Source organism: Giraffa tippelskirchi, chromosome 9 (assembly GCF_054371585.1).
Source record: "Giraffa tippelskirchi isolate mGirTip1 chromosome 9, T2T-mGirTip1v1.2.pri, whole genome shotgun sequence".
Taxonomy (NCBI): domain Eukaryota; kingdom Metazoa; phylum Chordata; class Mammalia; order Artiodactyla; family Giraffidae; genus Giraffa; species Giraffa tippelskirchi.
This window is the reverse complement of record NC_137283.1, coordinates 150,999,540-151,021,281: the sequence shown is the minus strand read 5'-3', so window position 1 is coordinate 151,021,281 and position 21,742 is coordinate 150,999,540. Positions and strand designations below refer to the sequence as shown.

At 42.8% G+C, this 21,742-nt stretch overlaps 1 protein-coding gene across 2 annotated transcripts in view; it reads right to left on the bottom strand.

Moving 5' to 3' along the window:
• Nucleotides 1–21,742, bottom strand: part of PLEKHG1 (pleckstrin homology and RhoGEF domain containing G1) — a 253,513-nt gene that overhangs the window by 129,269 nt on the left and 102,502 nt on the right. Inside the window, exon 3 of one of the 2 annotated variants that reach the window (XM_081530225.1) lies at nucleotides 5,328–5,517. The exons of the other annotated variant lie outside the window; for it this stretch is intronic. The gene's annotated coding sequence lies outside the window, so the exon portion shown is untranslated. The remainder of the gene's footprint in view (nucleotides 1–5,327; nucleotides 5,518–21,742) is intronic. 2 annotated transcript variants of the gene reach the window in all.

Genomic DNA, 21,742 nt, shown 5'->3' with positions numbered 1-21,742 from the left:
AAAAGCTCCTCCAGACTGAGGTGGATCAAGCAAGTCTAACAAACTTCAGACTACTTAACTTGCTGATGTTTCTCTTCATGGTTTTGAGGTGTGTTTACAAGGCCACATGCTTTCAGCACAGGTGAGCCTAGACATTTGGGGTGAAGGCCAGAGCAGAGTAAGGCCTAGAAAACTGAGCTGCTGCTGCTGCTAAGTCGCGTCAGTCGTGTCCGACTCTGTGAGACCCCATAGATGGCAACCTATCAGGCTCTGCCGTCCCTGCGATTATCCAGGCAAGAACACTGGAGTGGGTTACCATTTCCTTCTCCAATGCATGCAAGTGAAAAGTGAAAGTGAAGTCGCTCAGTCGTGTCCGACTCTTCGCGACCCCATGGACTGCAGCCTACCAGGCTCCTCCGTCCACGGGATTCTCCAGGCAAGAGTACTGGAGTGGGTTGCCATTGCCTTCTCCGAGAAAACTGAGACTCAGCCCCAAAGAGGACAGACTCGTACCCACCTCTGTCTTCTGGGATGCTCCTCTGGAAACCTCATGACAAGTGTTGGAGAGCAGGGGATTCTTTTTCTCCTCTGCATCAATAGATCCCAGTCCATGATTTTATTAAAAAAGAAAAAGTTTTGTTTTGGAAATGGCAACAGGTGGCCAACAGGTACATGAAAATATGCTCAAGGTTGCAAGGGAAATGCAAATCAGAACCACAATATGATACCACCTGACACATGTCAAAATGGCTGTTGTCAAAGAGATAACAAATGATAGTGAGGATGTGGAGACAAGGGAACCCTTGTACGATGCTGATGGGACTGTAAACTGGTACAGGCATTGTAGAAAACAATACAGGGGTTTCTCAAAACAACCAAAAATTGAACTACCACATGACCCAGCAATTCCACTTCTGAGGAATTATCTGAAGAACATGAAAACACTGATGTGCCAAGATAAAGCAACTGACAAGACTAGTGAAACATAGATCGCTGATCCTACTGCCAGCATTTCCGATTCTGTGGGTCTGTAGTGTGTGTATGCTTAGTCACTCAGTTGTGTCCGACTCTTGGGTCTGGGGTAGGGCCTGAGAATTTCTAACAAGTCAGCAGATGATGTTGATGCTGCTGATTTTGGGAACATGTTGTAAGAATCATTGATCTACACCAGAAACTAACACAACATTGTAAGTCAACTACATATCAATAAAAAATTTTAAAAAAAGAATCAATGAGCTAGTTAGTAGCTGAGCCAGAATGAGGCTTCCGCTCTCTTCACTTCACATCTTCCCAGTAAATGGTGGGTACCAGCTGCCCTACGATGGGAGAGACAGAGGGAGGTGGGTCAGCTTGCTCGGGCAGCCCTGAGCACAGGTAGGGAATACAATCTTCCTCCTAATTTAGCTGAGACATCTGGAAGGTTCCTGCTGGCAGGCACATTACACCATGATTCATTATGATACTGGAACTTGGTTCTAACCTTCTGTACCCACTCCCACACATCACCAATCTGAAACAACACAAAGCTGCTCACTGCCGATAACAAATATTATTCTCACCCTGAGCTATTTACCAAAACTTGTGATCTAAAATTTGGCTCTTTCAATGCTAAACATAGCAGGAATTAGCAACAAGCAGGGGTCATGGATAATTGCCAGTATTTATTCTCAGAAGAGAAGGATGGTAAGACAATTTCAAAGTTTTCTTTTGTTTGCATATAAATCAAAAGGAAATTTTCTGTTTATTTGTTTAGCTGAGAGGATCCATTGCCTTTCATTAAGATTCCTAATAGAGTGAACTCTTTAGAAAGTAGGGACATTATTTAATGACTGCTTAAACTTGTTACATTTAAAACTGCTTCATTTTCCTGTCGTCCCGGGGTGTTCTGAGGTTTAAGCGACTTAATGAGTGTAAGGCATGATGGAGCCTGGCACATACTAGGTGCTCATAGAGTGTCAGCTAGCGCTCAACATTATTGCTCCTGGTATTTAAAAGAGTCCAGGGATTGGCCCATTTGCTTGGGCAAGTACGTGGGGCCAAAGGGCATGACCTGAGTAAGTAGCAGACTTCATTACCAAGTCTCTCTTCCCCATTAGCAGGGTGATTAGAGACCGTGGACCTCAAAGTCATTTACAGAGCATCTACATTTACAAGGTAATTATCTGTTACCCACAAAACCTTACAGAATGTCACTTACTGAGCCAAAGCATCTAATTGGAATACTTGCTTAGGCATTAGAGACCTCAGGAAAATATTCTAGAGAAGAGTTAGGTTAAATTATTTTTTTAATTTTGAAAGAAGTATAAATCCATAAGAAGTTGCCGAAAAAAAGGACAAGTTCTCCTGTATCCTTCACCCGGTGTCCCTCAATGCCAACAACCTGCATCACTGTTGTATGGTAGCGAAACCAGGATGTTGACACAGGGCCAGTCCACGGAGCACGCTCAAATGTCATCAGCTTTGAGGACAGTTACACGTTAGTGGTGAAGGACTTAAGAACAAAGAAAGAGATGTGAAGGCGATGAACACAATCACTCTCACCTGATGTTACTTTGAAATTTGCCTTCGCACGTACTAGCTGTGAGAAAAAGATAAATGTTAAGCTCGTAAATTGTATAAATTATGACTCTCCCTGAAAAGAAAAAATTAAATTTTCTTTTCAGAGACTGAGCTTAACAACTGTAATCAGATTAGACTGTTTTCCAAATCATTTATAGATACAAGCATTTATGGGTGATGGTTTACCCAGTGGCTCAGTGGTAAAGACTCCACCTGCCAAGCACGAGACAGGGGAGACACGGATTTGATCCCTGGGTTGGAAAGATGCCCTGCAGAAGAAAATGGCAATCCACTCTAGTATTCTTGCCTGGGGAACCCCATGGACAGAGGAGCCTGTCAGGCTATAGTCAATGGGGTCGCAAAATAGTCGGACACCACTTAGTGACTAGACGACAACTACAAACGATGATGGGTGAAGCCATTTAGTCTCTTTTAAAGCGACAGGTGAACTGGAGACTTGGACACAAATCCCAACCCTGCCCAAACATACAGCATCTGTACAACTGCTCTAAGAGGATAAGTGAGGAGCTTTAGAACTTTCTATATTGCCTGGCTTTGAATAATTGGATTTTGTTACATTTCTCCATATTGTATTCACTAAAAGTTAGTCTTCTTTTTCCTTGAGCATACTCTATTTTCTTATATATGTATCTGGAGCTATTAAAATGGAATATTTCAATTAGCTGGAATAGGGTATTTGAATAATATATAGTTAGGTTATGGAGTCAAACCATTAATAAACCAACAACTTCCTTAACTATCAACTATCTTTCAAAATTGATAGTAACACAAGGTAGTTCACAACTGACCTTCCAACATTTGCTCTTTATCTGAAATATAAAAAATAAAATAAAAATAACTAAAAATAAAAAAAGAGAAAAAACACCAGTAGCCCACCAGAAGAACAAAATGTCTTCAAAATTTCATAAGAAGCAGATTCTCCAGGTCTGTCAAAAAGGACTAGAACTACTTTTTTTTTTTAACTTTTTATATTATATTGGGGTATAAACTTTTTATATTATATTGGGGTATACCCAATTAAGGGAGAAGGCAGTGGCAACCCACTCCGGTCCTCTTGCCTGGAGAATCCCATGGACGGAGGAGCCTGGTAGGCTGCAGTCCATGGGGTCGCGAAGAGTTGGACACGACTGAGCGACTTCACTTTCACTTTTCGCTTTCATGCATTGGAGAGGGAAATGGCAACCCACTCCAGTGTTCTTGCCTGGAGAATCCCAGGGACGGGGGAGTCAGGTGGGCTGCCGTCTATGGAGCCGCACAGAGTCTGACACAACTGATGCGACTTAGCAGTAGCAGCAGCAGCAGCATACCCAATTAACAACACTGATAATTTCAGGTGGATAGCAAAGGGATACATATACATGTATCCATTCTCCCCCAACCTCCCCTCCCATCCAAGCTGCCACATAACATTGAGCAGAGTTCCCTGTGCTATACAGTAGGTCCTTGTTCGTTATTCGTTTTAAACACAGCAGTGTGTGCATGTCAGTCCCAAACTCCCCAACTATCCCCTCCCCAATCCTTCCTCCTTGGTAACCGTAAGTTCAGAGAACTACTTTCTTGAGTGGGTAACAACGTGATGACATTTTAGATTCTTCACCCTAAAAAAGCGTCTTTGGTATTAGAAAACAAAACACAGCATTTTCCCTTTGCACGATGGGAGCTGTCTGTGTCAATCTCCCCTCACTGAGGCCAGCCAGAGTAAACAGATGTTTCAATGGGTGGAGAAGTCACACTGGCCTCCACTGGTACACAAAGAGCTGCCAACCCCTGCTGGGGTCATCTGAATTCTAAATGACCAAGCAGAACTGTTGTGGAAGGCTCCTCCCTTCTAGGGCCAGCCTTGGGCAAGATTTTGAACATGAGGAAGCTTGTCCTGGACCACACTGGCCACCTCCCCATCCCTAGGCACCTCGACTTACATCCCAGTTGAGTGTCCTGAAATCTCCCCACTCCCTGGTCCAACCCTGCCCACCCAGCACTCCTTCCTTCAAAGGCTGGGGCCCTAAGCTCAGCCCCGCTCAAAGATTCTGAGGACGCTGAGACGTGGATCAAATAACCTGCCCAAGGCACACACAGCTAGAGAGCTGGAGGCCTGATTCCAAGTTTGGTGCTCTTTCCATCGCCTACAGCACATCAAATTGTTCTCTGGCCTAAGTGATTAAACATTTACTATTTTATTCATATTTTTAAGCTTGAGAATTGACAAATTGTAATGATCTTTATTCTTTCAGAATCAAATCATCACATACATTTTGTTTCAGCTCCTGGAGGAATTTTTATTTATTTATTTATTTTGTTGAGCTTTTTATTTTGTATTGGGGTGTAGCCGATTAACAGTGTGGTAACAGTTTTAGGTGAACAGTGAAGGGACACAGCCACATACGTATATGTATCCATTCTTCCCCAGACTCCCTCCCATCCTGGAGGAATTTTTAAATGCTTTAAACTGTTAGTATATTAAAAGGACTTCTGATACTAACATGGTTCCCAAACAATCTTTAGCAAAATTTAGCACACTTTATATGTATACACACACACACACACACATATATATAATTGGAACCCACCAAAATAATTAAAAATTTTTTTCATTGGCCATAGCAAAATTTTTGCATCTTTTCTTGGTAATTCAAAGGTAATTTTACTCTTGCAAATACAACAGTCTTACAGATCACAAGTAAAGAGACATTCACTTCTGTAGCAGCTTTCAAGTTTGATTTCTGAAACATCACCCACATACTCCATCTCAACATGCAAAGAATACTCACCTGAGACCTTTGTCCCTTGTACTGCACAGATGATTTCTTATATCCCTGGACTTAAAAAGCACTTGTAAAATGATGCTCATGAATCGGCGATTTATTTTTCAAATCCTGGTTAGCTAAAGATTCTTTTTGTGCATTTTGCATAGAGATGCTGTTGTTCAGAAACAAATCCACACAGTGAGATCCGACGGAGCTGAGGAAAAACAGACCCTGGACTCAGCACTGGTGCTGCCCGAAGAAAAGAGAGATGTGTGTGCCTTGGTGTGATGTGTGTGTCTGTATGTATGTGTGTGTAACTAGATAGTCAAAGTGTTTAGTGCAAGATTAAGAAGTGTCTAAATTCCATCCTCTGATTTCAAATGAAGACTGCAGATTTTTTCCCAGAGCTGGCAGCCTGCCATCACCACAGGGCTTAAAGCAGCTCAGGGCTTTGCGGAGAGGAGGGAAGAGACTTCACACACGGAGCGCTCACCGCCCGCGGTATCACCTTTGGTCTCCTGGTTTTAGCCTGAATTCCACTGCCAGGCTCCCTAGACTTTCAACTTAAGCTAGCAAAGAAATAATTAAAAAGATATATGGGCTTTTAAAAATATTTACAGAGGAAAGACATTCTAAAATATTCTCTGTGATCTGAATTCTCCCTCATCACAATCTTGATATATAGCAGAGGCTCTGAACACTATTTTAGGCTAATACTAGTTTTCTGCACTCTTTGCATAACTTACATAAACATATCCCAGATTCATTTGACTGGTTGTGAAAGTGGTCAAGAAAATGATAAATTAACATTTTTTTAAGGTGAAGGTTCTATATTTGAATTCTTTTTTTTTTTTTTGGCTACTCCATAGAGTGGCATGTGGGGATCTTAGTTCCCTGACCAGGGATTGAACGGGTGCCCCCAACAGCGGGAGCACAGAATCTTAACCACTAGACCACCAAGGAAGTCCCCTGAATTCTTATTTTCACGGTTCTTCCCCACTTTCTTCCAGACCATAGTGACTTCAATAAGCACCTTGGGTCACTTTATAGATATTTTCACACAAAATCTCCTCCATTCAAGAGGGTCACATTGTATTTTCAAAAAAACTTCAACAGTCAGATAGAGTTTCTCATGGAAACTCTCAAGTCGGACATCTGCAAAATAGCAATCATGGATATTGGTGCGTTTGTATTTGTTCAGCATCACAATGAACACTTGCTAGTCCTTATAAGAATTAAAAGGTCTCATCTGGTCCCTAAAACTCAAGTGTCCCCATTTCAAAGCTGGGCAATTTGAGGCTTAGGAAAGCTATGTAACAAGTTCAAAGTGACTCAAGTGCAAATCCAAGAGCCAGGATTCTGTGTTCTTAACCACTGCCTTATACTTGAACATTTCAAGGAAAGGAGAATCAACAGTTTTCTCTACAAGGAAGAAATACTTTCTGCAGTCTAGGATCCTAGTCAGATCAGAGCTATCTTTCTAGTGAATTCCTAACATTTCAACACCTAACATCCTTATTTCAAACTAAGATCAACTAGAGGCAACTTACATCAACAAAACAAAAAATAAAAACATCAAAAGAAAAAAAAGAAAACAAAACCCAAAGGGGGACAGTGTGTTATATTGGCAGCTTTTAAGAAGTTTTTTGAAAATGATCAAAGATGAAAAAATTATGTTTGTGAAAACATCAAGCTAAATCCAAGTTCTGGAAGCATAAAGCATTGAGCAACTTCTTTGTAAAGACGATGGAAACCAGGTTGATTTTTCGAGTAGGACAAATATTGTTCTTTGGAACGGAAACTTGTTGCTGAATCTCACCATGGAGCAAAAGGCTTATAAACTTTAGAAAAAAAATAAAGTTCACATGGAAACAAAAACACAACAGAAACTTCAATATGGAGACCGACAGACGCTGCACGTCTTCCCGATTATTTTCAAAGCCATTGTTGGCTATTCAAATGTCCATGGACAAGTAATAAAATACCAACAATTCTGGAATTCCAGGGGAAATGCTTATGCTCAAGTTTTTAAACTTTGTTTTTGTAAAATTTACAGAGACGATTAATGGAACTGATGACTTACAAGACAGCTCCAGGAATGGACTAGAAAACCTCTAAAAGATGAGAATCACTGACTCATGGGGACCACATAGTAATATGGGTTTTTACTGTGTGCCAGGTACCATTTTTATGCTTTAAAAAAGTTAACTCATTTGTTTAGGGGAGAATGGATACATGTATATGTATGGATGAGTCCCTTTGCTGTCCACTTGAAACTATCACAACATTATCAACTGGCTGTGTTGTTGCTGTTGTTTAGTCACTATGTCGTGTCCGACTCTCTTGTGACTCCAAGGACTATAGCCTGCCAGGCTCATCTGTCCATGGGATTTTCCAGGCAAGAATACTTGAGTGGGTTGCCATTTCCTCCTCCAGGGGATCTTCCTGACCCAGGGATTGACCCTGGGTCTCCAGCATTGCAGGAAGATTCTTTACCATCTGAGCCACCTGGTCTATTTTCTAACCAATAGAAAATAAGAAGTTTTTTTAAAAGATTAGTCTTTTCTAGGGTTTCATATAAATTGAATCTGTATATAATTTTTTGTCTCTGGTTTTATTCAGAAAAATTATTTTACAAGTCATTCATACTGGGTGTATCAGTGGTTCTTTTAGTATTTCACTGTATGGATATACCTCAATTTGTGCTTCCATTCACCTTCTGATGGACATTTATGTATAATAGTTTCCAGTTTGGAGCTAATCTGAATAAAGCTGCCATGAACCAAAAAAAAAATTAACTCATTTAATTCTCATAACAATTCTAAAAGGTAGGTATTGCTATCTTATTTTGCACTTAAGAAAAATGAGGCACATAGGAGGGAAGTAGCTTTCAAAGTCATCTCACTATGAAGTGGTATAACTGGTATATAAGCCAGACAGTCTAACTCTGGGGCTGAAACATTTACTCCCTCTGCTACACTAATTCCCTGCAGTTGAGCTCTGCATGTAAAGATAGGGGTTGTCCCCACATAACTGGACTATTAGTGGGTAGGAAACATAAATAGCTGTCACGTTCCTTCTGCAAAGGCTCTTATATAGACTAGACTTGTGACACCTCTGGCTGATCGTTCACAGCCCAGTTCAAGAGTGAAAGCTCCTAGGTAAACCGTGGGAAGCACATGGAAAGATGAAGATGAGTGAAGAAATAAACATATACAAAGCGGTACCAATTTTGGTGGGGAATGACTTCTAAACTCTTGTTTGATATAGCCTTCATTTTTTAAAGTGTTATTTGCATCTTTTACGATTTCAGACGGTAAAGCGTCTGCCTACAATGAGGGAAACCCAGGTTCGATCCCTGGGTCGGGAAGATCCTCTGGAGAAGGAAATACAACCCACTCCAGTATTCTTGCCTGGAAAATCCCATGGACGGAGGAGCGTGGTAGGCTACAGTCTATGGGGTTGCAAAGAGTCGGACACGACTGAGTGACTTCACTCACTCACTCACTCACTATTTTACTCTGCCTCTCAAGCCAGTTCCAAGCTCCCTGAGATGTTGACCTGGGCCATTAAGGGTCCCGTATCCCCCTCATGGCTTTGTGCAAAGCAGATGCTTCATGGATGTGGCTGTGTGATTTACATGTGCTGCGGGCACCCTCCCACAGAGGCTGAGCACCAAGCTGGCTCTTTGTGGAAGTGAGGCATGAAGATGTGTGGAGAGAGAGGGTGAGAAGGCAGCCAAATGCTAGAGAACAAAGCCCTGGCAGCTGGGAAGAGACAGACCTCACGGGGAGTGGTGGGCTGATCCAAGGAACTGTACTGGACAGTGACCAAACGGGATGGTTACTGATGCAGGACCTCAGAGTCTATCCCAGGGAATTCAGAGACTCTTCCATAGCCAATTTGGATCACTGGCTCATGACACAGGGGAGAAAAAGAGTCTGCCAAGGGCTTTGTTTGCTGACATGAGAGCTTCCAAGTCCCAGAGTCAAAGAGATCAGAGAATAAAAGTCAAAGTCTAGAATCAGTTTCTGGGAACGGAGGAGACAGTGCTGAAGTCACACATTTTACTTAATTATATTTTCTTATTATAATGTGCTGCATGGGAGGCCACCAGTATGCAAATACATCTTCACACTCTTCTGACAAAGCAAGTAGAAGCATAAAGAATTACAGAGAGATAGTGAACTACATTGCCTGGAGAATCCTAGGGACGGCGGAGCCTGGTGAGCTGCCGTCTATGGGGTCGCACAGAGTCGGACACGACTGAAGCGACTTAGCAGCAGCAGCAGCAGCAGTGAACTACATACATCCACTTCTGTTCCCTAGTCTAATCAGCTCTGAGGAAGCTTCAACAAGTTCCCACCACTTTTTCAACAGAACTAATCTCACGTCCTGAGTCCAGAGTGAGAAATATAATTAAATAGAGAAGTACACGTGGGGACAGAGCTTCATAGCAGGGGGTGAAGCTGACCATGACCTGGATTAAATCTGGCTGGAAAAATCATTCACTAGTGTGAACGTGGGTAAATTGTTGAACCCCTTTGGATCTTAGTTGCTTCTTGTGTAAAATGGGGACAATCTGGCACTTACTGCACATGGTTGAGAGGATTAAGTGATAAAGTACTTATGCAAATGTCCAGATGTCGCTCAGTCATATCTGACTCTTTTCGACCCCATGGACTGCAGCCCGCCAGGCTCCTCTGTCCATGGAATTCTCCGGGCAAGAATACCAGAGTGGGTAGCCATTCCCTTCTCCAGGGTATCTGCCCAACCCAGGGATCGAACCCGGGCCTCCCACACTGCAGGCAGATTCTTTACCATCTGAACCACCAGGATACATGTAGAGATCTTCAGACTTGAGTTTTCTTAGATTCTGTATTTGTCCATTTTGTTTCCATTAATCTATAGGAAAAGACCCCGATGCTGGGAAAGACTGAGGAGAAGGGGGCAGCAGAAGATGAGATGGGTAGCATTCCTGACTCAGTTGACATGAATTTGAGCAAACTCTGGGAGACAGTGGAGGATAGAGGAGCCTGGCAGGCTGTAGTTCATGGGGTCGCAAAGAATTGGGTCGGGAAGATCTCCTGGAGAAGGGATAGGCTCCCCACTCCAGTATTCTTGGGCTTCCCTTGTGGCTTAGCTGGTAAAGAATCTGCCTGCAATGCAGGAGACCTGGGTTTGGTCCCTGGGTTGGGAAGATCCCTTGGAGAAAGAAAAGGCTACCCACTCCAGTATTCTGGCTTGGAGAATTCCATGGACTGTATAGTCCATGGGGTCGCAAAGGGTCAGACTTTCACTTTCACTTTAGCGACTGAACAACAACAATCATAGGGCCAAACAAACAGCCAGAGTTGTTTACATCTCCCCTGTGATCCAGAGCCTACACTCTGAACACCCCATTATCTAACTCTCATACAAAACCCCAGGGTTAGGTATCAGACAAGCAGGGGAAGCCCCTATGCCCCAAGCCCAGCTGGAATTATTCAAACTAGCCAGTGCTAAGCTGTGGACCCTGCCCTGCATGGGCAACCCCACGGAAACACCAATCACATCTGGCCTAGGCTTTCCTCTCATTTCTTTCTGCCTCCTGGCCAACACTGATGTGGCCCCATGTGGCTTTACATGGCATGCCAGCACCTCCACCCTTGGGAAATGTGAATAATAAAAATCTTTTAGTGGCACTAGTCTCTTGATGTTATCATCCAGTCACTTCCATAAACTAAAATCCCACGGGTACAGTCATTGAGATGATGGACCTTATAAGCAATTGCTATAAAAACTTTTACATAGGCCATAAACGTAATGTTAAGTCTATGTGTCTTCTTTCCACCTTTCCTTTTCTTACTGTCAGTTTCAGAGTTTTGGGCTGAATCATGACAATGATCTCCTTAATATATTTTGTTAAATTCAATTTCTTGGTTCCTCAAGCCATATCTTTACACAGCTCTCTTCTAAAATTCAGAATGCAGGTTTACTCTCTGCCAAGAAAGCTTGTTATAGTTCTACGTGGTCTACAGCTCAAGTCCACATTCCTTACCTTGGTAGTTAGCCTTCTAGTGTCTGCCCAGGTACTGCAGCCATACTGGACTCCTCAATGCTCCCCATGAATACTACCAGCGTTTCATGCCTCTGGGCCTTTGCTCAGGCCAGTATCTGCCCTTGGGATGCTCTTCCCACTCTTCTCTAAGTATGGCACACGTGGCCTCTGAGTGAATTTGTTTCTATACTATAATTGTCCCTGACAGTAAACAACCAAATTAATTTCAAGCCTTTGGTTTGACTTAGGGGAAACTTCATGCGTGAAAAAAGGTTGGAAGTGTAACAAGAGCAAATATTTACTTTCTATTAGTCCTAATTTCAGAGTTGAAAATACCTTCAATGGTTTGGAAGGCCCAACCCAAGTTCTATCGACTTGGGAAACTGTCCTATTTCTTAAAATTAATCATTCCTTCCTCCAATATCCATTTACCATGTGTTTAATTCTGTTTATTCATATTATATTTGTTGCATTTCTTTACCTTTGTTTTCTCTAGGTCACAAACACTCTTTTGCGGTTAAGGATAAGCCTTAGATAGATTTTAAAAGCTGTCATCACAGGGAAAAAAAATCTGTAACTACATGTGGCGTTGAATGTTAACTAGACTTATTGTGGTGATCATTTTATAACATATACCAAAATCAAATCATTATGGTGTCTGTCAATGGTATATGTCAATGAAACCTCAATTTTAAAAAAGGAGAAGCCTTAGTAATTCTTTAATCTTTAATAATTCTTTAATCTTTCCAGCATGCCCATTAGTCTTACACATAAGCAGTTCAGTGAATATTTATTGAATCATAAGCCCTACGATTATTCTAATTAAAATAAGGGGCTCTTATCAAATGGTAATGATAGTTAATCATGGGGAAATATGGGAAAAGGGACACATAGCTTGTCTAAACTAGTAAAATTAGTGCAAGTCAGAGTATAAGAGTCTATTAAATCCCATCAGAAAACAGTCACAGATACAGTAAATTACTTTCAATCATTACTGTCATATTTAGTCATTACCATTCATTATAAAATGGAGTTAATTTTTAATTTTGGTTTACAAAGATGAAACAATTTCAGCTTATAGGTAAAACATACACCAAGCTGTGATTTCTCAGGGTTCATTTTACCCTTGCCTAATGTTGCAGCCAAGAAATTAAAAGATGCTTGCTCCTTGGAAGGAAAGCTATGACAAATCTAGACAACATGTTAGAAAGCATACACATCACTTTGCTAACAAAGGTCCATATAGTCAAAGCTATGGTTTTTCCAGTAGTTGTGTACAGATGTGAGAGTTGGACCATAAAGAAGGCTGAGTGCTAAAGAATTGATGCTTTTGAATTGTGGTGCTGGAGAAGACTCGTGAGAGTAGTCCCTTGGACTGCAAAGAGATCAAACCAGTCAATCCTAAAGGAAATCAGTCCTGAATATTCATTGGAAGGACTGATACTGCAGCTGAAGCTCCAATAATTTGGCCACCTGATGTGAAGAGCAGACTCATTGGAAAAGATTTTGATGCTGGGAAAGATTGAAGGCAAAAAGAGAAGAGGGTGGCAGAGGATGAAACAGTTAGCATCACTGACTCAATGGACACAAATTTGAGCAAACTCTGGGAGATGCTGAAGGATAAGCAAGCTTGGCATGCTGCAGTCCATGGAGTCACAGAGAATCAGACACAATTTAGCGACTGAACAACAATAACAACATATGGGGTATGATTAAAAATTTCGGTTGGAATTTAAAGAAGCCAAACAAGCTACTTGAAACCTGTCCCAGTCCTAAAGAAGGAGATGGGCCAGCTAAACAGAAGCCCAGATCCACCCCTGGTCCCCATTCCTTCAAGCCTGGGCTGTAGCTGAATGAGAGAATCAGGTGTGGGTAAACTCATATTCTCTTTAGTGGTTACCTGAAATTTCCCCTCAGGTCCTCAATATCTGGTGGTGAGCTGACTTTATCATCTGACTCTGCTTCCAGCAGAATTGTTGAAAAAAGAAAGTTGGTGGAGATTTACAGCTACCTTTTCTTACTAGCTGGGTGGTTGAGCTTGGAAAGGAATGAGAACCATTCCATTCATATACGGAGAAGCTGTTTCCCCAGCCGACATGATGAGGGAAATGGTGGTTTAGAAAGAATCTTAAAAATTACTCAAAGATGATTACAGGCTGTCACTGAGAAATGAAGAAGGAAAGGCTTTCTTTTCGACTATAGGGTGTCGAGTCCTACAGCCAGAAATTATTATTTTATATTGAGGCCAATGGTAGTCTGTATGCCTTTGAAATGTGAAAAGCAATAATAACTTAAGCATCTGGTATGACTTATAAGGCATCAAGATAGATTATACAGGTTGGCCATGAAAACGAAGCTCCTGACTTGATAACATTTTGCAGTTCATGTTTCTGAAGGCCCTGCTATCAAAAATAGCCACTGAGTGCCAATCATAGAACACTGACCATGGTGGATTTACAGTATCAAGCCAGAGGGCTCTAACTGGGCTCATCATTTAAAGGAGGACCACAGGACAAGTGAATGGTGGGTGTGGCCTCTGCTATGCTGGAAATGAGTGACATGGCCAAGTTTTTCAGGCATTCACAGGCACTTCATTGAGGAACAGTATTTCTGAAATAGCACATACACCAAAATGGACATGATTTTACTCAACAATGCAAGTCACTTTGTTGCGTATTTAAAATATGCAAATGAATTTATCTATGAAACAGAAACAGACTCACAGACATAGAGAACAGACTTGTGGTTGCCAGGGGAGAAGGAGGGATGGATTGGGATTTTGGGATTAGCAGATGCAAACTGTAGTATATTGAATGGATAAATAACAAGGTCCTACGGTATAGCACAGGAAACTATATTCAATATCCTGGGATAAACCATAATGAAAAGAATATGCAAAAATGTGTCTATGTGTATAAATGAATCACTTTGCTGTACAGTAGAAATAAATACAACATTGTAAATCAACTATACTGCAATAAATTAGTGAAAAAAATGAATGCAAAAGTTTGTTCTTGGTTAGAAGTTGAAAAAGTAGGCTGGGAATCATCTGCAGCAAAGGTATCTTTTGATGACTTATTTCCAAGTCCTCATTAAGGGCTTCATTTCACATCCCTCCTCCTTCTCATGTCCTTCACAACTTTGGAAACAGTCAAATCATAATAAGAGCACATTTTAGTTAAGTGTGGGCTGCCACATAAACGTACATGTACATCCTTAGTTATCCGGACAGAACTGGAAGAAACACAGGTATATTTTGTATTTAAAGATGAACCTGTGAATCACCCCAGTCCACCCGTGCCTCCAGCTTCCCTACTTCAGGGAGGTGTCAAAAGGCTTCTTCAACTTGCAAGAGTTTCTGTTTCAGTTTGACTGCTCTTAATTCCTGAGCTCAGCACCAAGAAAGAGTAGTGAGGTCAACAGCGCCAAGAGCACCTATGAGCTGAAAAGACTCGTTTCATGTCACACTATTAAGCAGCTGGGATTCTCTCTAATCAGCCCCCCACCCCCCCAAATCACCAAATAGGCTCTAAACTAGTATGAATTAGGCATTGTCAGATTTCCTGCGTTAACTTTGGACATGTCACAGTTTAACATATTATATATGCTACTCTACTAACACTCTACTCTCAATATTTAGTGATTCTATGGCATGTGAAATAAAAATCTAGGTGTGTGAAATAACTGCAGCTGGAAAGTTTTACATCAAAAGAAAATACCATTGCTCCAGTAAAGAAAGAACTAAAGATTATATTTCTTTTTATTTAAATTCTCTTTGCTGGTACCTAAAAGTAAAACCTTATAAACTATTCATCTGTCCAGCTCAAGATAAATTTGTGGAATAATTGCTCTAGACCAGTTCTTGGACTAGACATGAGGGGATAAAAAGGATTTTTAAAAGATTAATCTATGGCCCCTGCCTTTAAAAAGCTAACTGAAAACAAATACCTTTCTAAGAGTCTTTTCAGACTTTAAATAAACATAAAAATACTAGTAGACCGAAAAATATCTCAAGGTTTTTCTATGACCAGGTTAGAAATTAAGATATATTTAAGGGAGGGAGAATAAAATAGAATTAAAACATACTATCCTTTCAGCCATAAAAAGGAATGAAGTTTTGATACATGTGATGACTCTTGAAAACATTACTTTAAGTGAAATAAGCCAGATGTGAAAGGAAAAATATTGCATGATTCCATTTACATGCAATATCTAGTCTAGGGACATATCTAGAGGCAGGAAGTAGGTTAGAGGTGACCAAAGGTAGGGGCAGGAGAGAATAGGGAGTTACTGCTTCATGGTTACAGAGTTTCTGTTTGGGGTGTCGAAAGTTTTACAAGTAGACAGTGGTAATGACTGTATAGAATTAAGAATGTAATTAATGCCACTTAATTGTACTCTTTTAAATAGTCAAAATAGTAAATTTTATATTATATAAGATTTTCCTATAGCTTTAAAAATGTGATGTACCAGAAATAATGTAATGTACCAGAAATTAATGAATTGTATCCTTTAAATGGGTGAATTGTATGGCATGTAAATCATATCTCAATAAAGCTGTTAAAAAAATTCCCTCACTTGTTAGCATACTACTTTGTCATCTTGTAAACCTCTGAATATTCTTAAATAAATGTACTAGGGCACAACCAGGTGATCAATGTTTGAAACACTACAGTTCACATTTCTTTCTGATTGCCAGATGTTACCAGTGATCACTAACTCTTTTGGCACTTTAGAACATAGCAGAACCTTCTACCTTTTTCATATCCAGTTGAACAACGAATTGACTGTCTTGCCATGAATAAACATATAAGACCGTGTTCACAGTAGCCTCTTGACTTGTTTCATTTTGAATAATAAGCGTGAAAATTATGGTCAGACCACTATCAGAACAAAACAAATTGTAACATTGAATTTTCATACCTCTCAACTGTAGGTTAGCTAGAGACCAAGAAAGTCAGTATCTAGAAAAATGTGTGGCATGGACACATTTGTTGAAATGAAAGGACAGTCAGCCATTACTGCTTGGAACCTCTCAGGGCTCTGAGTCAGCTAGAAGCCTTCTGAGGGGTAGCAGACCAGCTCAGAAAGCCCCGGGGAGTCAATTCTTTCTGAGCTCATCCCTGCTTCCTCTGCTGGTTCTGTGCTTCTCTCATAGGTCAAACATCAGCAAGACCAAGAGTTCCCTTCTAAGTATCCTTAAGAAGTCCAAGGTCTAGACAGAACAGAATGAGGTCAGGAATTTCCAAAGTTTTTCATTCCAATGAAAATTTCTTTCAGAAAAGGCCACCAAAGCCTTTGGAGTGAAGTCAACAGGCAAGCTACATTTTGGTCATGAGTTCTATTGCTGCCTCAAAACAACAGTAACAGAAAATAAAAATAATTAATGAGGAAACCCAGAAGCTAACTACTTTTACCATTTCCCACACCAGAAGTAACAAAGTGATACGACTTGGACCAGAACTGGCCAAAAGCCAGTAAATATTTTCTGTCTTACTAGTCGAATATACATATCATAGAACAAGGATACATGTTAAAATAGAAGCTTTTAAGGGAAAATAGGTGAGATGATGATCTTTCATTGTGCGACCACTGAAGGTCTCTATGTCTTTGACTTGGAAAAGAGAAAATAAACCTTCCACCAGTGAGTCAGCCATAATTTATATTAACCTGAGAAGAAAAACAGACTGAAGATGTATCAGTTCTCTTTGTGGGGGGAAGCTCATAAGCTCATTATCACCTTCCTGAACCCTTTAAAAAGAAAACTATGCAGTCACAGCAAAGTCACAAACCTACCTCGAGTCTGAACTTCATCTTGGCTCTGAGGGATAAGAAGCTTGGATTCTGCCCTTCGAGGAGAGCTTCGATTTCTCCACCCTCTGACCAGAGCCCCCACCATGGTTGTGGACAGCATGTCCCCCAGGTGGCCCCGGCCCTGCTGGGTGACCGGGACGGGGTGGACAGCCCTGTCTGGCTGCCACCGTCGGGAGGATTCCGTCCACCTGTGATGGGGCTACACCCCAGACAGACAGGTCCGGGCGGTTCACCCACCTTTGGCCTCCACCCACACAGTCATCCTGTGTTGTGGATCCTCCTTCAGGAGGCCCAGGGAAAGTGGGGGATGAGAGGAGAAAGGGCAGAACACAGAATAAGCAGAGATGAGCGGTACGCAGACAGCCCGTACACAGGAGAGGATGCTCAGTAGGACAGAAGTGCCGATCTCCTGCAGAGAAGCGCTTTGTTCTTTTGACTCTTCATTTTTCACTTAAAGAAATAAAGCCTACTTTCCCAACATTTAAAAATGACTATTTTAAATGTACCCGAGATAAACCATAATAGAAAAGACTATGAAAAAGAACATATATATATACATATATATATATATATATAAAACTGAGTCACTTGGTTATACAGCAGAAATGAACACAGCATTGTAAATCAACTACACTTCCATAAAATTAAAAAAAAAAAAGCCCAAACCTCCAAACAAACAGACAAAAGTGACTAGATGTGGGATGGGCGCATGAACATGTGTATCTATTTCTCTTTTCCCAGCTTATTTTCTCTCCGAAATTGGAACAGCTTTTGGGCAATTGTTTTTCCAAGAGAGAACCAGTCGTCTAGATAAACAGAATTTGTTTACAAAATGTGAAAAGTATTTCTAATGTCTGAGTGTTCATGTCACAGAATTATATCAGCTTTTGTGGATGAGGAAAGTTGATTAACGGACTTTAATAAAATTTCACAATTATGTAAATACTCAAGAACTTAAAAAAAAAAAAAAGAATTGATTCCCATGACCTAATTCTTTTCTGTCTCCTGGTGAGCTAGCTGGAATTGCCTCAGACTGAGAAGGTGGGACCTGTGTGTTGGGCATAGAATACACTGCTCACCTATGCCCCCTACTGGTCAAGATGCCAAGTGCCCATCAGTTAGAGACCAATGTTTGCCTTAAACGTGTGTGGGGGAGAGGGGGCAAGCAGCAGAAAATTCTAGAACCCCTTGGTACACTATATTCACTCAGCCTGAATTCATTGTAGGCAGGCTGGGTCTTTTGACGTTATTTTCTGTCTTTATGACTGCTATGGATCACACAGATGGAGTAGACAGAATGATCCATTCCCTGACTTCACTCTTCTCTTCCCCAGCGACACTTTATTTGATAAGATCAAGGTTGTTTTTGCAGGAAGCAGGCAAATTCCCCAAATCCCTCCACAATCATCACAATACTTTTTTAAAAAGCCTCCAGTGTACTAAAAAGCAGTAGTGCTTTGGGGATACATATTTTACATATTCCTTTAGTTGAACTTTCCCTCATTTGCTAATTATTTTGACTTTTCCAAACTGTAGAAAAACTTCGGGATCCTGGCAGACGGAGGGAAGGTAGAGATGAAGGACAGGGACCTGCAAAGGCCTGACAGCAGGAAGCCGTCATCTCTGGTCTCTGTTCCCGTCCTCAGGAGGAGTTCAGACACACATCTGAGGCACAGGGTGGGGTCACTCTGGGGAGGCACAGTGTTTGCTGAGAGTCCTGTGTCCTCCCGGCTTCCTCACTGGAGCAGGGGCTCCCTCTGCCCTGGGCAGCTCCCTCTCCCCGCCACCGAGGGCCCAGCTGGGATCTGCTGGGAGAGGCACTCAGGAAACAACGCTACCTGCCCTTCAGGGAGAAGGGCAAAGAGGCCTTCAGCAGTCTCTCAGTTCCTGTGACCCCCAGAGTCACGAAGACAGCTGAACCCGCCTTCTTCTGAGGACACCCCCCTGGGAGTGGGATGGCCTCAGGGAAGGACAGCAGGGGAGCCAGGTGCTCACGCCTGGGGTCTGGTCTTAGCCGAGAGGCAGGGGTCTTGAGGATGGCCCAGAGTCACTTGGAATTCTTCAGGGAACAGAATCAGGAGGCAGGAACACAGTGTGTGTTTACTCTGAATCATCTCTCGGTGGAACGCTGTCCCAGTCGTAGGAGGCTGGGTGGGCTGGAAGTGCAGGCTGGTAGGGATTTCAGGAACCCATCAGGATGAGCGGAAGCTGCCCGGCCTCATCCTCAGGGTGAGGTGGTGGAGATAACACAGTGATGCTGAAAGCAAGTATCAGCTCTATGAAGAGCCACTAACGCCCCCCGACGGAGCTCTTCTCTGAGGCTCGATCATTAGTGCTGCCATGTATCTGAGATCCCTGCAGACAGCAGCCACCCAACCCCAGTGGACCAATCAGAAGTCCAGGGTGGGAGACACAGGACCCAGGGTCAGATGTACAGCAAACTGCCCCACCCCAGACCCTGAGGTCCCTGCAACAGCTGCTGTCAGTCACTGAGGTGAGACGGAGACCTGTGAGAAAGGAAGTAAATGGAGCCAATGGATACCTGAAATAACACTCCCCACGTGCCAGCCCTGAGTCCTCCAAGTTCATGACGGTATACAGCTCCTCTGTTCTCAGGCAATCCTCACGCTCACAACCACAGCGCTTGTCCCCCTCTGGGGCATCCATCTGTCCCACTCAACCAGCTGCCTCAAATCCACTGTGCACCAGAAACATTCTATAAAATACAGATTCCCAGGGCTCACTCTGAAATGACTGCTCTCCCAGGTCTAAAACAGTGTCCAGGAGCCTGCATTTTCCCTAGCTCTCCCTGCCAGCCTGAAGTGGACTAAGGAAGGTCCGAAGAAATAAACTTACTTGACCTGCCAGCCTGGATGGATTAAGGAAGGTCTGAAGAAATAAACTTACTTGAATGCGGGCTTCTTTTTTTTTTTTTTTTTTATTAATCAATTGATTTGTTTTGGCCATGTCCTGTAGTATGTGGGATCTAGTTCTTCAACCAGGGATCAAATCCACGTCCCATGCATTGGAAGCACAGAGTCTTAACCACTGGACTGCCAGGGAAGTCCTAAATGCAGGCTTGCCAAAGTCTGGGACCTTCATTACCCTGGTGACAGCAGGGGAGCCAGGTGTGTGACCAGCTGGTACTGTGTTGGATAAGGTAAATCAATGCCTACCCCTCATTTCCACACGCATCAGGCTGCCTGGCCCCCTCATCCTCCCGAGAAGCCCCCTTGCTTATCCTACTCCCAAGGCCACCCTGGCTGCAGCAGCCGTCCCATGACACTGTCTTGTCTTTTCTCCACCCCAAGGTCCCTTGGAATCCTCCCTCTCCACTCGCCTGGGGTGTTCTGGCCCAGAACACGATTGGCCCAGGCAGTAGCTTCCTATCCCATTCACCCCACAAAAAAACAAAAAACCGGCTCTGTCTTCGCTTCAGATGTCTGAGGCCCCGGGTACCATTGTCAAGGGGTCTATGTGGACTCCAGGTTCCGCCGCAGCACGGAACACTCTGTCACCCTTAGTTTGCTGGTGGTAGCAGGTGGACGCTGAGTAGCCAAAGTTTTCCCCGACAGGAAGCTGAGCAATGACCAGGACTGCTGTGGGAAATGTGGTCAGGAAGAGGAAGAAGAGTAATGTCCTGCCTGTGGAGGGCAACTCCACCCTTCCCAGGTCCTACACATCCACTTCCTGAAAGAGACCCGCCAGAGGCCACCGGTGCACCCACCAGGATGCGAAGGAAAACGCGAGCCCATGAGGTCATCTCCCCCCGTCAGACTTATTATAAGACACCCCCCCCCGCCCCCACTCCTGAAAAGGAACACACTGGGGAAGGAAACACACTTTTTCTTTCAACAGCAGATCTAGAAACCCAGAGTCATGCTGAAGGCTCTGGAGAAGCCAACATACAGCTCACGATAAACTTTGGCTCACGGATATTTGCTTCTAATTTCCTATGGTGTCCATGAGTTACCAACCATTTCCTAAATTGCAGAAACATCCGTACCATCCCCACTCACCTTCTGAAGAGCATGAGGGCCGAACTGGCCACATGCTTCTTCGTAACGTCTCACTCAGGACCTGGTTCTGGTCACATAGAGGGCTTTCGGGAAGTGCTGATTGTGTAAAGGCGTGACAAGCTGTGATGATATGGCTGTCAGCTACTAAAATGTGCACTGAGTGACCAGAACCAAGAATAGCTTCCATCTCTGTAGCAAATATATGTTGTTGCTGTTCAGCTACTAAGTCGTGTCCGACTCTTTGCAAGCAGATATATGACCTCCACTGTTCTTTCAAGAAGGAGCTGCTGGGCAGAGGGCTGGCTATGTGGAGAGTTTCTTCCATTTGAGTGGGGCTCCAAGAGCTGCTGGTCTCTCTCTGACCCCTCACATACATTTGTCTTGGGGGAAGGGGACAGGAATTAGATTTTGATTCTTTTGGCAGAGGGCTACCTACCCATAGGTGGCACCTGTTTCACTTTACTTGCAGGAAATCTCTGCTTCTATGTGGGGAGGGTTGTCCCTGTTCAGGCCACTGGTGGGAAGGTTTCTGATGCCAAGTTTAGTATCAGGATGCTCACCTGCTC